Source organism: Natator depressus, chromosome 1, assembly GCF_965152275.1.
Source record: "Natator depressus isolate rNatDep1 chromosome 1, rNatDep2.hap1, whole genome shotgun sequence".
Classification (NCBI taxonomy): domain Eukaryota; kingdom Metazoa; phylum Chordata; order Testudines; family Cheloniidae; genus Natator; species Natator depressus.
In genome coordinates this window covers 110,986,073-111,004,458 of record NC_134234.1, presented here as the reverse complement: position 1 = coordinate 111,004,458, position 18,386 = coordinate 110,986,073, and positions in this window count along the sequence as shown.

Below are 18,386 nucleotides of genomic sequence, written 5' to 3'. Positions count from 1 at the left end.
TTAAAAACAGATAATTACACAATAACACAAATGTATCACATGCCATCAGAAACAGTAATGGGGCAATAATTATGATTACAACGAAAGCAATGTCATTATTTTCATCTATCTATTCTTGTTTTAGTTATATATCACATGGATAACATTTTTGGGTAATGAACCATATTATACATCTAAACAACCTGGTATATTTTAAAGAAATAAAATTTCATACCACACTGCACACATCATGCATTGTGTATATTCTACATTTGTTGCTGAATAGCTAGTTTAGGAAAGGATGGTTGCTTTAATTTTTTTCTTTTCTTTTTAATTGGGACAATTGTTTGTATCTCTTCACTTGTAAGTGCAGTGTAATGCACTAGAATCAGTGGCTACTGGCCCCTGTATGTGACTGGAATATGACCTTTCATAATCCTGACCCACATTGGGCACTAGTGCAATGAAATCAAGATCATTTTCTCTTATCAGCACTCCCATATGTCACACTCATGACAGTTACTCTGGTCCAGTTGTACATGTTGTGATCCTACACCCCATATTCTTCACAGAGATATTGTTATTATATGCAGAGGTGAAAGTAAGCCGGTACAGCATACCGGGGCGGCCGAGCTTCCCCAGGAGGCAATTTAAAGGGCCTAGGGCTCCCTTTAAATAGCCCCCAAGCCCTGCTGGTGGAGCCCCAGGGTGGCAGCGGCAGCCCGGGGCTCCGGCAGTGGTTTAAAGGGCCCAGGGCGGTAGCGGCGGCCGAGCCCTGGGCCCTTTAAACTACTGCCAGAGCCCCCGGCTGCTGCTGCTACCCCTGCGGGGGGGGGGGCACTTACCAGTACAGGACGGGCCGGGGCTGGCTCTGACCCCCCCCCATCCCCGGCCTCAACCCAGCCCCGTACCAGAAAGTCCCTATTTCTACTTTCACCCCGATTATATGAATGTGGCATAATTAAGATGCGTTCCATGTAAGATAGGCCATGTGCGGTATCATTGCAAAGGTTGTGATTTAGTGAATATGATTATCCTATTTGTATGCATGTATCATTTTTGTATCTAAAGTTGGGAATATGGACTACGTATCAATTACAAAAGTGTTTGCACCTGGGGAACACCCACCAGACAAAATGCAATCAGTCTGGCTGGTTAGTTAAGGGGCCAATAGGGAGAACAATAGGACTCTGAAGATACTAATCTCCCACCTTCCGTAGAAGCTTCCTGGGATGCTGCTTTGATGCTGCAGGGTCACGTGATCATGTCACCTGCTACTGGACCCCATCTTGGCCTACCAGTATTTTTCCACTATTAAGGGGTGGGGATCAAACTGAGAAATAAAGGATTCCCGCCATATGTAAATCCTATTTAAGACAGGGAAGTGAGTTAAACAGGGTTGGTTCTTCACTGAATCCCCACCCAAGATGACTGCTGAAAACACCTAGCACGGATCTGGGGAAGGAAGGACTTGACCCAAGCTAGGTGTCTGGTCTGTGAAAGGAATACCTGGAGTTCTAAGCTGCAAGCAAGAGCAGTTTGTCTTCAGGAAACTCTGCAACCTGCTTAAAACAACGTTTAGGGTGAGAAATTACTACTTGTAGCCAGTTTCTTTGGTGTACACTTAGTTTGCGTGTTTGCATTATTTGCTCAGTAATCCACTTTGATCTGTTTGCTATCCCTTATAATCCCTTAAAATTTATCCTTTGTAGTTGTTAAACTTGTTTTTATTTTCTCTAAACCAGTTTGTACAATTCATAACTGGGGGACAAAAAGCTCTGCATATCTTCCTCCACATTGAGGGAGGAGGTGAATTTCAATTAACTTACACTGTAGAGTTCTCTGTGCTGCATAAGACAATACAATTTTGGGTTTGCACCCCAGATGGGGTGTGCACTTGAGTGCTGGGCAATCCCGTAGCTGATTCTTCACATGCAGAGCTGATTTCAGTGTCTGTCTCTTTCTACAGCTGGGCATGTCCCTACCTGTGTGTGTTAGAGGAGGCTTGAGGGCCTGGCACAGCAGGACAGGGGGAGGGAGCCCAGGCTGGTGGAACGGGTAGGCTCAGTGGGACTCCAGTAATCAGGTGGCACCCCAGAGTGGGGGACAATCTGTCACAGTGGCACAGCGAGCAGGGTAACGTGCACAGCTTATTGCTCTGAGACGCTGGTGGTGATTTTAAGTGAGTTTTAAGTGTGTTGGCTAGAGAACAGACAAAGTGGTTACCAGTTTCTTATTTTCTGTTTGCTTATTTTAGGCAAGGGAAGTAGGGACAGAAAAGCAGGAAAATGAATGAAAGTGAAGCTACCAAAAAGCTGGAGCTCTATAGATTGCAGGCAGAAGAAAATGAAAAGATGCACAAGAAACAGGTGGAATTAAGACCACTGCAGATAAAAGAACAGGAAGAGGAAGAAGCCAGACAAAAAGTAGCCCATGAGAGGGCCATGGAAGCCCAGAAGCAAGCCATGGAACTGCAAGCCAAAGCAGCAGCAGCCAGGCAAAAAGCTGCCCTGGAACTGCAAGCCAAAGAAATGGAGGAGAGAGAAAAAGAGACACAACATGAACTGGCCTTGATTGAGAGGCAGAACCAGAACCCCACACCAGAGGACCCCCACCTCTCCAAAAATCCACAAATGGGAGCGGTTGTGTCCTGCATACAGCTAGAGTGGGGACATTGCTGAATATTTCATCACCTTTGAGAGTACATAGTTTTTAAGTACATAGAGGTTGTTACAAGGAGGAGGAAGAAAAATTGTTCTCTTTAACCTTTGAGGACAGGACAATCTAATAAAGCATATTTTCTGCCCAAGTTGAGTCAATTGCAGAGTTGGGTGGTTCCTCAATAACCAGTATCCAAAATGTTCAGGAAAACATTTGTGTCTTTTCCTACTCTCTGTTATATTGCAAAAAGTCTTTTGTTTCTGTTCACAGCCAGGGCGAAGCTTTGCCTGTTGTAAAGCTCCTTTTTTACCTCCAAGAGGCTTGATTGTTTGATGATGGCTCTGATAGTTTGCCATTGATAGTTTTGGGAGGGAACAAGGTTGGTCAATTGAACCTTGTAGCACCTCACTGGCTGATTCGGGAGGGGGTGACAATTCCTTCATGCTTGGATGGGCCATCCCTGGGGCCCATTACCTCTTGGTAATTCATTTCTACCCCAGGTCCAAAAAGCATACTTTCAATATAAATACAGTGTTCCTTAAATATTACCCATACATACATCTCACAATGATTATGAGTCTTGACAAGTTATGAGCTTTTTGTAGACACTTTGCATGATATCTTTTATGGATAAATACCCTGCAAAATAGGTGTTGCTGTAATGAGTTTGTCAGGTCTGAGGGGAAAGCTGTTTACAAAGAACAGGGGACTTTCCCAAGAGGTCTCAGTTTCACAATAGAACACCCCTAAAAGTGAACTTCAATGGCTCTCTGTACATAAATATGTTGATTAAAATTTTCAGCAGTTTAAAGTCAATGGGATTAAACCCATCATAGCTTTAAAGTCCTATATCTTGGGTCCTTCAGGGGCTGAACCAAGTTATGAGTCCCACTGGACAGCTTGGAAATTATATAAGTGTACCCCTTCCAAGTGGTATAAAGTTCCAGTCTCTGGCTCTGCAGGGTCGTAATGTATCAGATATTAAACCTGCTTTTCTGACCAATGTAGTTTGGTGGGGGATGGGAATGCAATCAAAGATGCATGACAAATGCAATTTGCTACATTTATATCACCATCACATGTGGGGTACTGTGCTGTTACATAAACCGAGAAAGAATTTATGAACAAGGGATACCTGAAAATGGAGAGATTTCATCAAGCCCAAAATATTTGCTGATTATCCTAACTGTTGAGCTGTATTTATCTTTTCTGCAGACGTAATAACCCGGATATAAGTAAATACTCTTATGTTCCCATTGCCCACAGAAACAGTGTTTACAGTCAACAGTATTAGCCTGTCTGGAACCTCTCTTCACGTTTTTCTTTACATCTACAGTCAAGATCATTCTCATTCTCTTCAGAAGTGAAGTTTGTGTACAAGTGTTTGAGTGTATACATAAAGTCAAAGCTCAAATACCAAGGTGAAGCGTGCTTTAGAAATTCCTGGACACCTAACTAGAATGGATTTCTCTCTGTATCAGAGGTCACCTTCAACCCTCGGGTCAAGTGCTGCAAACTGTGAAAATAAAAGTGATTACTGTAACTGTAGTTCTGAGAGAGACTGCCCTTGTGGAGCAACACTTTTGACATAAGCACCCTCGGCAGCATCCATTGGGGCCACTCATTCCTAGCATAATCCCTCCCCCTCACTCTGGGTTCTAAGTACACAGCTAGGCTGATCATCAGGTTTTTTTCGTTCACTCTAAAATATAAGAGACTTAGAAGAAATGTGGAAGATGGGCAGGGAGCATGGATTCATATCGGCGAGCATCTCAGAGAACCACGCTTACTATGGTAAGTACCATTTATCTCCTTTGAGAATTACCCAGTAATTCCCCATTCTTCATGCATTGAATCCCTTCAGGAGGTGGGTCTGAGGAATATTCATCTGAAATTACTGCCAGACCGCTCTTCTGAACTCTGAAGTGAGCACTACAGCACAACTATTACTGCAGATGGCAAGAATGGTGAGAAGGGAACTCCCTGATGGGCATGTTTCTCCTCCAGTCCCTCACAGCAGAGCACCTTGAATGCCCTGAAACATTGTGGCCCACGTATACATGGTGTCTAGATTATACACCTTCTGTAATTGTTTCTGCAAAGACCTCAGTTGTAAACTTGTGAATTGTAGCACTTGGACACATAGAAGACACATAAGGCCTAATAACAAAACCACACACATCTCCAAGGCTGAACTCTCACAAAGGATGTGGTCTCCTGGATGGGATAGAAATGGTATTTGGGGTGACGGGGAAGATTTGAAAGCTGTGAAAGTTACTAGGGTTCCAATGAATTCCACTTTCTGTGGTGGGATGAAAGTGGACTTTTCTTTAACATGAAGCCCTGACCAGGGGTATTTTATCTGCTACCCAAGATCCATAAACCTCGGAATCCTGGACGCCCCATCATCTTAGGCATTGGCACCCTGACAGCAGGATTGTCTGGCTATGTGGACTCTCCCCTAAGGTTCTACGCTACCAGCACTCCCAGCTATCTTTGAGACACCACTGACTTCCTGAGGAAACTACAATCCATTGGTGGTCTTCCAGAAAACACTATCCTGGCCACTATGGATGTAGAAGCCCTCAACACCAACATTCCACACAAAGATGGACTACAAGCCATCAGGAACAGTATCCCCGATAATGTCATGGCAAACCTGGTGGCTGAGCTTTGTGACTTTGTCCTCACCCACAACTATTTCAGATTTGAGGACGATTTATACCTTCAAATCAGCGGCACTGCTATGGGTACCGCATGGCCCCACAGTATGCCAACATTTTTATGGCTGACTTAGAACAACGCTTCCTCAGCTCTCGTCCCTTCGCGCCCCTACTCTACTTGCGCTACATTGATGACATCTTCATCATCTGGACCCAGGGAAGGAGGCCCTTGAAGAATTCCACCAGGATTTCAACAATTTCCAGCCCACCATCAACCTCAGCCTGGACCAGTCCACACAAGAGATCCACTTCCTGGACACTACAGTGTAAATAAGCGCTGGTCACATAAACACCACCCTATACCAGAAACCTAATGACTGCTATACTTACCTACATGCCTCCAGCTTTCATTCAGACCACATCACACGATCCATTGTCTACAGCCACGCCCTAAGATACAAATGCATTTGCTCCAATCCGTCAGACAGAGACAAACACCTACAGGATCTCTATCGAGCGTTCTTAAAATTACATTACCCACCTGGGGAAGTGAAGAAAAAGATTGACAGAGCCAGAAGGGTACCCAGAAGTCACCTACTACAGGACAGGCCCAACAAAGAAAGTAACAGAACGCCACTAGCTGTCACCTACAGTCCCCAACTAAAAACCCCTCCAGCGCATCATCAAGGATCTACAACCTATCCTGAAGGACGATCCCTCACTCTCACAGACCATGGGAGACAGGCCAGTCCTCACTTACAGACAGCCCCCCAACCTGAAGCAAATACTCTCCAGCAACTACATATCACACAACAGAAACAATAACCCAGGAACCAATCCTTGCAACAAACCCCACTGCCAACTCTGTCCGCATATCTATTCAAGGGACACCATCATAGGACCTAACCACATCAGCCACACCATCAGGGGCTCGTTCACCTGCACATCTACCAATGTGATATATGCCATCCTGTGCCAGCAATGCCCCTCTGCCATGTACATTGGCCAAACCGGACAGTCTCTATGCAAAAGAATAAATGGACACAAATCAGACATCAAGAATTGTAACATTCAAAAACCAGTAGGAGAGCACTTTAATCTCCCTGAACACTCAATAACAGACTTAAAAGTCACCATTCTTCAAGAAAAAAACTTCAAAAACAGACTTCAACGAGAAACCGCAGAACTGGAATTAATTTGCAAACTTGACACCATCAAATTAGACCTGAATAAAGACTGGGAGTGACTGGGTCACTACAAAAAATAATTTCCCCTCTGATACTCACACCTTCTCATCAACTGTTGGGAATGGGCCACATCCACCATGACTGAATTGGCCTCATTAGCACTGACCCCCCACTTGGTAAGGCAACTCCCATCTTTTCATGTGCTGTATATTTATACCTGCTTACTGTATTTTTCACTCCATGCATCTGAAGAAGGGGACAAGTATTCAGGAGGCTAAAGTTCTGTTCCCAGCTCTGCTGACTCAATATCTGAACCGGGGCAAGTCATTAGGCTCTTAGGGCCTGATCCAGCACCATTAATGACAATTGGAGTTTTGCCCTGAGCCGGATCAGGCCTCAATTTCCCGGTCTGTAATATGGAGATAGTTATGTTTCCATCTTCAAAATGCTTTGAGACATTAGGATAAAAGGTGCTAGGTAAGTTTCAGATATAAATTATTATTTATTGTTTCTTTTATTACAGCATCCTCTACCAAACACAGAAGAGGAAAAAAGTTTTGAATAAGGATTTTGTTCTAAAGAAATCAGTGATGTTAAAGAGATTCCGATTAGTTTCATTTCTTCTATCGCCCAGACTGAAGCTTTAATGGTAACACTACTTTTTGGTGTTAAAATCCTACTTGACATACATCAAGTGCAGAAGAAAGAATGCGCCTTTTTAAGAATCTAACTTTTAATGCTATTGTGCATCAGATCCTAACTATAACCTCCCGATTCTGTTCTAAGTAGGTTCTTATACTACTCATCACAGCAGCGTCTTCCATTAGTGCATGAAGTGATGCAACAAACATCTGTCATGTGTGGTGTGTTCTCTCCCACATCATCTCCCCCAAGGGAAAATTTGTGTGCAGGATAGTGTTTTGTTTTAAATGCACACGCTGCTCTGTGCTTAGAGAAGGCAGGGCAAAGAATTGCATCTTGTACTTGGTTTTCACTTTTTTAGTTTTCAGAGTCTGCCTCATCTATTATTTAGGACTGATTTACACACAGATTTTGTACCGATATACTTAAATTGGCATATCCGCTTAGTGTGGATGCAGCTATACCAATATAAAAGTTCTTATTGTGTTAAATTTACCAAAATAAGCTATAGCAATGTCAGCACTTTTATTTAAGTTTAATTGCATCCACAGTAGGTGTTGAACTAATTTAACTTAAACTGGTATTTTTAAATCAGTACAAATACTGTGTATATACAAGCCCTTAGACTCCCAGATGTCTGCCTCTTGCTTTTGACTCAAGGCCAGATCTAGGAGAGGCAAGGCTATGCTTGTTTAGCAGATGAAAGTTGTCATGCTAGAAATTTCATTATGGCAGGATTTGCAGTAATTAGTTTCCATACCAGCATATAAATAAAAGGATAAGATGCTGACAGAAGCCCTTTATCTATAAATAAAAGTAAAGATGATGGGTGTGTTCAAAATAAGGCAGAAATGTAGTAACTTGATTTGACCTAGGACACATTCTTTGAGATGAATGTTTTATTCCCAGAGGAATTCTGGTTTATTTGCCACTGTGTTCTCCCAAGTAGTTTTTTGTAGAATTTGGGAAGACATCTGCAGTATGTTATACTTCAGTTAATACAACTTCAAATAATCCCAGAAAATTATCAGTGACCTTTTGCAAAGTGTTTAAAAAAATTAAAATGTCCTTCAGCGTTTTATACTTGTGCTTGGCCAAGGAACAAGAGGGGTCTAATAAGCTGTTTTTGTGTGTGAGCAGAACCCATTTTATTGTTATAAAAATATTCAGCAAAAGAAACTTGGATATGAAAAAATAGTGGTAAGTATTTGGGAGTAAACCCAAAAATTCTAATTCCCTCCTAACCTGGGTATTTCAGAGGTCAATGGGCAGGGTGGGTATTGTGTTCCTCATGCTGCTGGCTACCCTGGTGCTGAGAGAGAGCGAGCGTCCATGCATCCTCTACTGGATGGACTCTAACCTGGTCAGGCGCTGATGGATCTGCCTCACGCTCTAGGGACCGGCTTGCAGAACACATGAATGTAAGTTTCTCCTTCACAAGTCAGGTTCATTTTGGCTTGCAGCTAAAGGTCATTAGAGATGCTGCACATTTTCCCTTCTTATTCCCAGATGAATTAACCCCAAAGCAGTATTTTGAAGAATAACATTTCAGCCATGATTGGCACTATCTTTGGTAGCAGTTAGGGACAATAATATTGGGCTGAGCATACAAAGTGTGTATTTTGTTGGTACGAGCCACCAGTAGGTATTAGTACCAGTTCAACTCTGGGGTGGCAGAACAATGTATTTTTGGACAATGTACAGAAGGAAAGTTAAGTATTTACTCCTCACCACTGCCCTGCTCAGAGCCAGGGATTTCCCTAGACCCCCCCCAAATTTCTCCAACCCCTCCCCCCCCCAGTTACATGCAGTGTTGCCAATTTATTCATTGGTTGGAAATTTGAATTGAAATTGAAACATTAATACACATTTTAAAAGCATATACAGTATATGAGACAATACTTGTACCTGAGAAAGCATAATGGGTTTGAAAAGTATGAACAAAGACTAGCTTCCTCATACAGCTGTTATTTATGACAATGTCAGCACATTTGTTTTGGCTATATTGGCCTGCCTAATCATTTCAGATTATTATTTATAAGCAAGGTCTGAATGACAGCTAGTGATGAGCCAGTGGTGGGTGGAAAGGCCTCAGGACCAGACTATATTTACATGAACACACCTACTCTGCCTAGGTATCCAGCAGATGGAGCCGTGCTGCCCAAGTGATCAATTTTGGCTGGTGTTGGGTTGCAAATCACTTAAGTATTAAATGTGGGGGTCATGAAATGTTGTTATCCGTATTGTAGGAGGAAAGAGCAGCAGAACTGTATGTAGCCTGCCTGAATGAGGGGGTCTCCCTCAGTGGGTAATTTCTGCCAGGGCTTGCCAGGGCTGAGCCCCGGCACCTCTAGGCTGGGCAGTTCCTAGCCCTGGGACCTCGGGGCTTGTCACATCAGTTATGAAAGTAACAAACTTGCTTGAGCCCCAGCACCTCTTTCGTTACAAATTAAGCCCTGGTCACAATCAACTCAATGGCACTTTCTAAGTAGGAGGCTTAGATGCCAAATCCAAATGAAGAGAGAGAGGGTGGGGCACAGGTGTTTTGCTTGGTGGTGTGGGCTCTGCCTAAGAGTCACAGGCACTATTTGACCTGCCCCTCTCTCCTGTTTAGAGAGAGAGCTGATTAGGTTCCATAGAGAGTCTTTTGGTTTAAGTTACCGCTAGAGCTGAAATCACTGATAATCAGGTCTAAGTGCTCAGACCTGCTGTGGGACAGTGTTTCTGTGGAAGAGACAGCCCAGCCTGCACTAGCAACGAGGTTCCCCCACTGAGAGCTGAAATCACTGACAGCCGGCTGGAACCGCGAGAGACCGACTCGCAGAGGTCACAGTGGCTGGTGACAGCACAAGGTGACAGTGCAGGGCCATTGGGGATGGAGTGGTAGAGTGAACAATGGTTCGACAAACAACAATGGCCAGAGCATTGGACTATGTTTTAGTGACTTTGCTCCAGAATGCTACATTTGTGACTGGGAAATTTATATAAATATACATTTCCTAGTAGGCCAAGATTTTTAAAATGCATTATTTGCCAAGTCATTATCTCACATCATCGCTATCTCAAGAGGTCATTATCTTGGAGAGTTTCTGTACTAAACTTTTTTATTATTATAATTATTTTTTATGTAAACATGGCCATATTGGGTCAGACCAATGGTCCATCTATCCCAGTATCCTGTCTTATGACAGTGACTATTCCAGGTGCTTCAGAGGGAATGAACAGAATAGGGAATCATCGAGTGATCATCCCCTGTCATCCACTCCCAACTTCTGACCAACAGAGGCTAGGGACACTCAGAGTATGGTGTTGCATCCCTGCCCATCCTGGCTAATAGCCATTGATGGACCTAACCTCCATGAACTTATCTAGTTCTTTTTTTAACCCTGTTATAATTTTGGCCTTCAGAACATCCCTGGCAAAAAGTTCCATGGGTGACTGTGAATTGTGTAAAGAAATACTTCATTTTGTTTGTTTTAAACTTGCTGCCTATTAATTTCATTGGGTGACCCCTGGTTCTTGTGTTGAGTGAAGAGGTAAATAAGAGTTCCTTATTCATTTTCTCCACACCAGTCAAGATTTTAGTCTTCTCTCTTCGAAGCTGAAAAGTCCCAGTCTTTTTAATCTCTCCTCATATGGAATCTGTTCCATACCCCTAATAATTTGTGTTGCCCTTCTCTGTACCTTTTCCAATTCCAATATATCTTTTTTGAGATGGGGTGACCAGACCTGCACGCAGTATTCAAGGTGTGGGCATATCATGGATTTATATAGTAAAAGTGGAGGAGCTTGGTTTGCCAGACTGATCATCTAAACCAATACTGACAATTTATATGAAAAGGCTGCAAAACACTATGCCTTTGGACTGCATCAACATGCAGAAAGCCTTATAAGCCAGTCACTGTCAACGCCAATTTCAGAAGAACTTAATGATGCTGTTAAGAATGCTGGAGACACAACTCAGTTTATGAGAGCCAAGAAGTAGCATCATACTTTCTATTTAAGCAAGAGATACCACACACTACAAACTGGAGGCCAATGTTAAGTGCATTGTCATTTGTTAATCCTGAAGTTGGACACTGGTTTAGAACAAGACTGGCAAATGCTCGCCATCTTTCTGAAAAAACTCAGCTGACTCTCTACAAGCATGGGGTGCAAGAGTGAAAGACTCAGCAGTTGAAAAAGTGAAGAACTCTCTCACCATATTCAAAATATGTGCATACATGGCTGATGAATGCACCAATGCAAATAGGCATCAAGTATTAAGTCATTGCGTATGTTATCTTGATGTCCGGGGTAAGCCAAGTAGATGCATTCTAGATGTTCAGGTTATAGAAGACACATCAGCTGCATCTGTGACATCTTAGAAGAGTTAAATGCTTGTAAACTGAAGCCCAAACAGACGGCTGCTTGTGTATTTGATGGAGCTACAAATTTCTCTGGAAAACATAGTGGAGTACAAGCTTTGCTCAGAGAAAAGTGTAAGCCTAATCTCTCCCATACACACTGCAGAGGCCATCTACTCCAGCTAGTGCTAGTACAAGCTGCAGAATCTTCAAAAGACATTAAAAAGCCATAAATGTTATGGCTTTTTTATCTTCTTTTTTTCCAGCACGAGTCCAAAAGGACTGAATGTCTTGGAAACAAATAGAAGATACACTGGAATTGAATTTCAAATTAGTCTAACCTGGGAAAACCTGCTGGCTTTCTCATGAGTGATTCTTGGCTGTTGTCTTCAAATTACTACAACCATTATTACTGACTTTGGAAAGTATCCACCAAAATAGGACAGATCTAAGTAGTGAGGCTGACGGACTACTTTTGTTACTAAGTTCAGAGAAGACAATCGCCATTCTCTTTCTTGTAAGTCTACTGTTGAAACCACTTGGGTCATTAAACAATGTCATCCAGGCATCTGCTACAACAGTAGTAGATCTCTGTCCAGCAATAGAAGCTACCCTTGTATCAATCAGAGAGATATCCACTGAAAATGTCCTGGAAGAAGCAAAGACTTCAGTCCAGAAGTTGACTAATGAAGGTACTTCTACTGACTCCTTAAATGAAAAGGACAAGAAGTGTTTGTTAAGGCAACTGAAAAAGCACACAGACTTGATTCTTAAAAATCTACAACAGCGACTTCTAGATTCTACTTAACCTCTGCGTAGCTTTTACAGATCCCTGTCCTATAAAACACTGACAGTTTAGTGGAGTGAGGCACTACCAGCAATGGGGCTGCCATGTGCTCAGGACAGAATACAGAATTTGAACAGAGTGGAATATCATACGACGAATGAATGAAGATTTGACTTCAGCTTCTTTTTTATCATCACTAGTGGCTCTACCTGATCTTTGTGCTCTGTTTCCTGGGATGAAAGAAGTAGGAGTTCATCTCTTGCTACTCCCAGTCACAACAGCTACAGTTGAGCATTCTTTTTCATCATTGAATAGAATTTTGTGTTCTGAAAGAAGTCGCCTTCTGCCTGATCACGTGAATGAACTAACGAGCATATCAACTGAAGGAATGGAAGTACCGGACACACGAGAAGCCACCAAAGATGAACACACTGCATTCAAGAAGTCGATTAACAGAGTTGTGAAATCGCCTTCTGCCTGATCATAAGCATATCATGAAGGACTGGAAGTAACGGACACATAAGACGACACCAAAGAGTGCAAAATTACAACAAGAAACCAAGAAGGATGTAGATGATGTGCTTCATAGTAGGCTTGAGTAACCAACTTTAATTTTTGTGATGATTTTAAAACATGAGTTAAATCTAATAAAATGGTCATGAAATATTTTTCAGTTTTTACTACGGTGCTATACAGCCCACCTTTGCCCTCATGGTCTCAACCCTCGTCAGCCCTCACCTTCCCCTGAATATTCCAACACCCCCCCTCCCCCATTTCAATTCCTGGGGAAAACACTGTACCAAGGTATTTGAGGAAACAATGGGGAAGCTATTAATTGGGGAATGTCCCTGGCCTGGCTTCAACCAGGCTGGCAAGATTTATTCTTCCCAGAGCCAAACCTAAGATCAAAGGGGACACTAATACCATAAAGATGCTTCCCTCAGGAAAAAGGAGGGGTGGAGCGGTCTGTCAAAAGTGGCTGGAGAAGAATCTCTGACTGAGACACACACAAACTGAAGCCACCATGGTGTTTCTCCTACCCCAGAGATGGAGGTAAACTGAGTTGAATGGAACTTCCCAAAGCTTTCAAGAAAAACAAACATTTAGCACAGAGAAAGTATGTGTATAGACCTCTAGTGGTTTTACCCTTTTCTCTGCGAGCTATGTACCTTTGAGTGATTAAATGATGCTTTATTTTGGAGAAGCTGGTTTTAAGTGACTTTAATCAACCATTGTCACAGGCTCCTGGAGGAAAAGGGTTCAGAGGTGCCAAACACAATTGGGCCTGCAATGTTCCCTCTAATTTTTGATAGGCCGTGTGCCCAAAAAATTTCTTCTGTGCAAATTGTTGTGCTTCTGTGCAAATTTTTGTGCGTGCGGTGTTTCGCCGTGTGCGTGGGGTTTAGGATCTGTGTGCATGCTCACAGGCGCAGAGCTTAGAGGGAACAGAGCCTGTCAGGTTAATGTGGATGATAAAAAGAGGGCTGCAGCCCAGAGAGCCAGTTTAAGAGTGAAAGGACCATATGGTTCCACCCAGAGAGGGGCAAAATCTGTCCCCAAAGGGGTGCACTCGAGAGGGACTGAAACCAGTGGGTATGTACTCAGCTGTTCCTGTGCTAACATGGCTACACTGCTATTTATACTCATACTAGCTCAAAGAGAGCTACCGGGAGTACTGTATATATACATGAGCAGGGGAATCACACCCATAGCTTGTGGTGTAGATGTAGCCTAAAAAGCGTCTCCAGCCCAGCTCGCCCTGTAACCATAACATACCCCATTGCAGTTATTCTCAAATTGATGCTTCCTGAGCTAAGAAATTTAAAAGCAAACAGTGGTGTCTTATTATAACTCTGTGCTGGGAAAAAGCAAAGCAAGCTTTTGTTAAATCATAAACCAGTGACCTAGATTCATGCCATCCTAACATTTTTTCTGCTGTTTTGTGTACATATACACTGAATACTTTGATTTTGTCTGCAGTGAAGTTATGAAATTAATGCTTATGTTCATTCTTTTAATGGCCATTACAATAGGATTAAATGCATAAAAAGCTTACATGCTAACTGAGTCTACTGTACTGGGAACGTTCAGTAGATTCCAAACATGGATTAGATATGTATATGAATTAAAAACAAAATCTATGTTAATGCAATGTTAGGGATGTACAGTTAAAATAAAAATAAGACAGAAGAAATGCAAGAGTTAGGATACCTACCGCGATATTAACTTGATCACATTGCACATATGTTATAGTCTTCTCTGTTATTAAATATATAATTTAACGCATTGCTGTGTTTGGGCCAGAACCTTAGGTCTAGCTGAGCTGTGCTCATTAAAGGATCTGTGTATGTGAGAGTTGGTGGCATAGAGGCAAGGTGGCTTTAAATCACCTTTTCACAGCAAATTCCTATAAACTGCTCTAGCAGCTGCAGCTCACCAGTGTGCCAGATGCTCTGGCCACACTACCTACTGTCCTAACATGTCCCTTATGCCTAGCCAGCTGAGAACAGGTGCTATAGTTGGTATTGTCAACTCCAACTGTTCAGAAATCATGAAACAGACCCTCAAAATCATGAGATGGTCTTAAAAATCATGAATTTTGTGTCTTTTATTTGCCTTCTAGATTTTGAGACTGTACGGGTCACATTTTCAAGCTTTTCTACACAATGGTGAGAGCTAGAAACTTCCCTAAAAATAAATCTGAGATTCTCACATAATAACGTGACTCCAGGAGACGGGGATTTAGGAAAAACATCAAATAACACAAGACTTATAAAATTGCAAGAATCTGCATCACTTCACAGAGCTGCTACACCAGCTTTATGCTAGCCAGGGGATTCCCTGTAGAAGAGGATTTCCCCAGCTGCCCTCTTAGGGCTACTTTCAGAAAAGCAGCTGGACATGGGGGCTGAAGATCTGTCCCAATGATCTTAAAAATGGACCACAAAATAATCTAGATGTGCAATGCTGCTATGTTAACTTTGCAGTAAGAACTTTAACTTTTGCATGCCTTCCACCAAAATTCATGGATTAATTTGGCCCAATATTATACCTAGCATAATGGGCTCTTTCTCTTCTCATTTACACCCCCATTTTATACCAATGTCATGTCAGTGATGTTAGTAGAATTACTTCTGATCTGTGGCAGTGTGAAAGGGAACTCAGGCCCAATGGGTACAGCTGGCTCCAGAAATATAGGAAGGGGTTAATGAAAGTCCTGATGATAAACAAAATCAGCGTACATCTCTTTCCCCTGAGGAACTGTACATCACTGTGTATAATATATGATGCAAACCAGCCTTTACTCATTAGAAAAGGGCCAGAGTGGCCACAAACACAACAGCGCTAACTGAATTGCTAAGAGACAGTGATAGTGACATTTGAGAAGGCTGAATATATTAATGATTTTGTTTGGAGCCCACAGAGGTAATTCTGGGTTACTCCCAAGAAATTGGAGCAGCACTATTTACAATAATGATTATTCTTAGCTAAGTTGCCATGGAGTAAAGCCTGGCTAATCCTAATGGACCAGTTCAGGAATAATCTATTTTTTAAATCCCATTGCTTAATTCTCTGTCACAATCGTTAGGCCAGTATTTATCTAAGCTACAAAAGCAGCAAGATATACCAGGAGCTGTGATTTCACCGAGTTTGGGCAATGCTATCCTCATTGTTAAGGATAAGAGAGTATCTTATTGTTCAAACTTGATCTATGCAGAGAAGGATTTAAAAAAACAAAAAATAAAACCAAACATTTCTCTTGATTTCCCCCCTAAGTTATGTACTACATCTACTATATTCCTGAGCCTGGCATGCCACAACCATTAGATTAATGGCATTTCTGGACTGCCAGCCAAATCAATGCTTAAGAGGATATGTGCATAATGTATACGCAGTCTCAAAGGGGATCATTAAGGTTTTTTTCTTACCTGTGCCCAGCAAGTCCACATCAATCTTGCTGCTGCCATCCTAGAGCAAGTCTCCGTCTCAACCTTTCTAAATACTTAACATTTATTAATTAATTCTCCCAACATCTTTTCAACTTAAGCAAGCATTATTATCCCCCAACTCATGCAGGATGGTTACATACTTAGCCAAGAACACAGAGATAGTCAGTGTCAGAGCAATGCACCCCACACCGCAAATATAAAAAGCTGAAAAAAAGGTCTAGCCAAGTCTATGCACACAACTCCCTCCAAGCTTTTGGGGACAAGTGCATTATGGGACTCCCAAAGCATCCATCCCATAGTTCTTGGCACACTCTTCAGAGCAGTACTTTTTTTTTTTTTTTTTACAAATTAGTATGGCAGGACCTAAATCCTGGGTTGGTTTTTTTGTGGGGAGAGGTGGGGGAGGAGACGTTATGAAAAGGAATGCCATTTATATCAGTAATTTTCTTCCTCCACAAAAAAAACCTCTTTGACTAAATCCTTACAAAACGATCCAAGTTTTCTACACACAGCTAAACTTATTGTCACCAAAGCCATGGCAGTGTTCACTTTGAAAGAAATAATGGCATAAGGTCATTGTAGACAACACCACATTGTTGTCTGCCATTAGTTACTAGGGACAAAGGCACAGAACCATTTGATTTTAAAATACCTCATTGCTGGAAAAAATTCCAGAGAGATTAAATTAAGGCAGACAATGGAGGTATTTAAAGGGAAAATGACCAGTTTGATGAGACAGATGGTATCTGTAATTAACTTTCGAATTTTATTTCACATATGTTATACCCTGCACATTTTCAACGTTACACCAGATGAAATGGGTGTCCACCAACCTAATTAGCTGGCAACTGATCCTCCTTGGATACAAAACGTTAACCAAAAAAACCAAACGGCCTACAGCCAATCAGAAATCAGCTTATATACAAACAGTAAAATAACTACTTTTAAAATTTTTGAAGAGAATTTGGTCAGGTCCCCACTGACCAAAATCTATAGTAGCTGTTGGTTGTTTACCAGTCAGCTGCTAGTCTCAACGCATTTCGTAACAGACAAGTGTCCGCATCATAAAAGACACTAACACAGTCAGCTCCCTTGTTGGCAGTCTAATAAGGGAGGCCAATGGTTTAATCAGCATAGAGGCTCAATTCCCCTCGCACCCCAATGGTTCTCTCTGTTGGTTAAAGTTGTGGCACATTAGCAGGTTAGTGTAGGAAAATTGCCCTGTTGCTATCTCTTGATGTGCCCCACCCCTTCTCCAGGAGAAGTAAATATAGTCTTGAGAGAAGTCAAAAGGTGGCTGCACAACACTTTTCTAGTGTCCTTAATCCTTGGGCCACTGAGCCCCAAGTTTGTCCTAAGGCGCAATTTAGAGCAGCTTCAGGGCTGCCTAAGTCACACCAACATAACTCTGGGATCATTTTGGCAGTCCTAGAGCAAAAGGGCACGGGCTACACCCTCTTTTTCCCAGGCATGCTCCAGATGGGCCATGGAGTAGTGTAGGAGCCACTACCCTGGTCTCTGTACAAATTGAGCATTTAGTCTCTTGGTTACACCAGGTTTAAGGATGCTTTATGTTACCAGCAGTGCAAGGTTTTCTTAACAGTGCTGATGACCTGGGCCAAAGAGAGCAATTGTTAATTTTCTGTACCATTTGTTAGCAAAAATAGGAGTCCTTATATCAATTATTTGGGATAATACAGATACATTTATTAGTACAAAACTAAATTATTCCAGTTCTGAAATGAATCTCTGCATGCTGCTTAGGAAATGTATTGGTGAATGTCTCTACACTCCCTCCAAAATTTATTTTTCATAAATATTTTGCCACTTTATCTAGCAGCAGGAGATTATTATCCTGAGATAATGTTTTCTTCCAACTGATGTAATTTTACTTGTATTTTATCTTCTTTCATATGATTAAAGTATGCACTCAAATTCCCATGGGTTTTGTTAATCGAATGCTGCATTTCAAAGGATTTGTCAAAGACAAGTTTAGAATGTCAAACAAAGATCTTTTCTCCACCCCTAATATATATTTTTAATATTTATTTAGGAAGTTTTAACATGTTTACAAATCCTTGCCGTGAAAATATCAGAGACTAAACAAACATGACATCAGCTAGCTTTTTTTTTTTTTTTTTTTTTAGAGACATTGTACAGGTATATAGTCA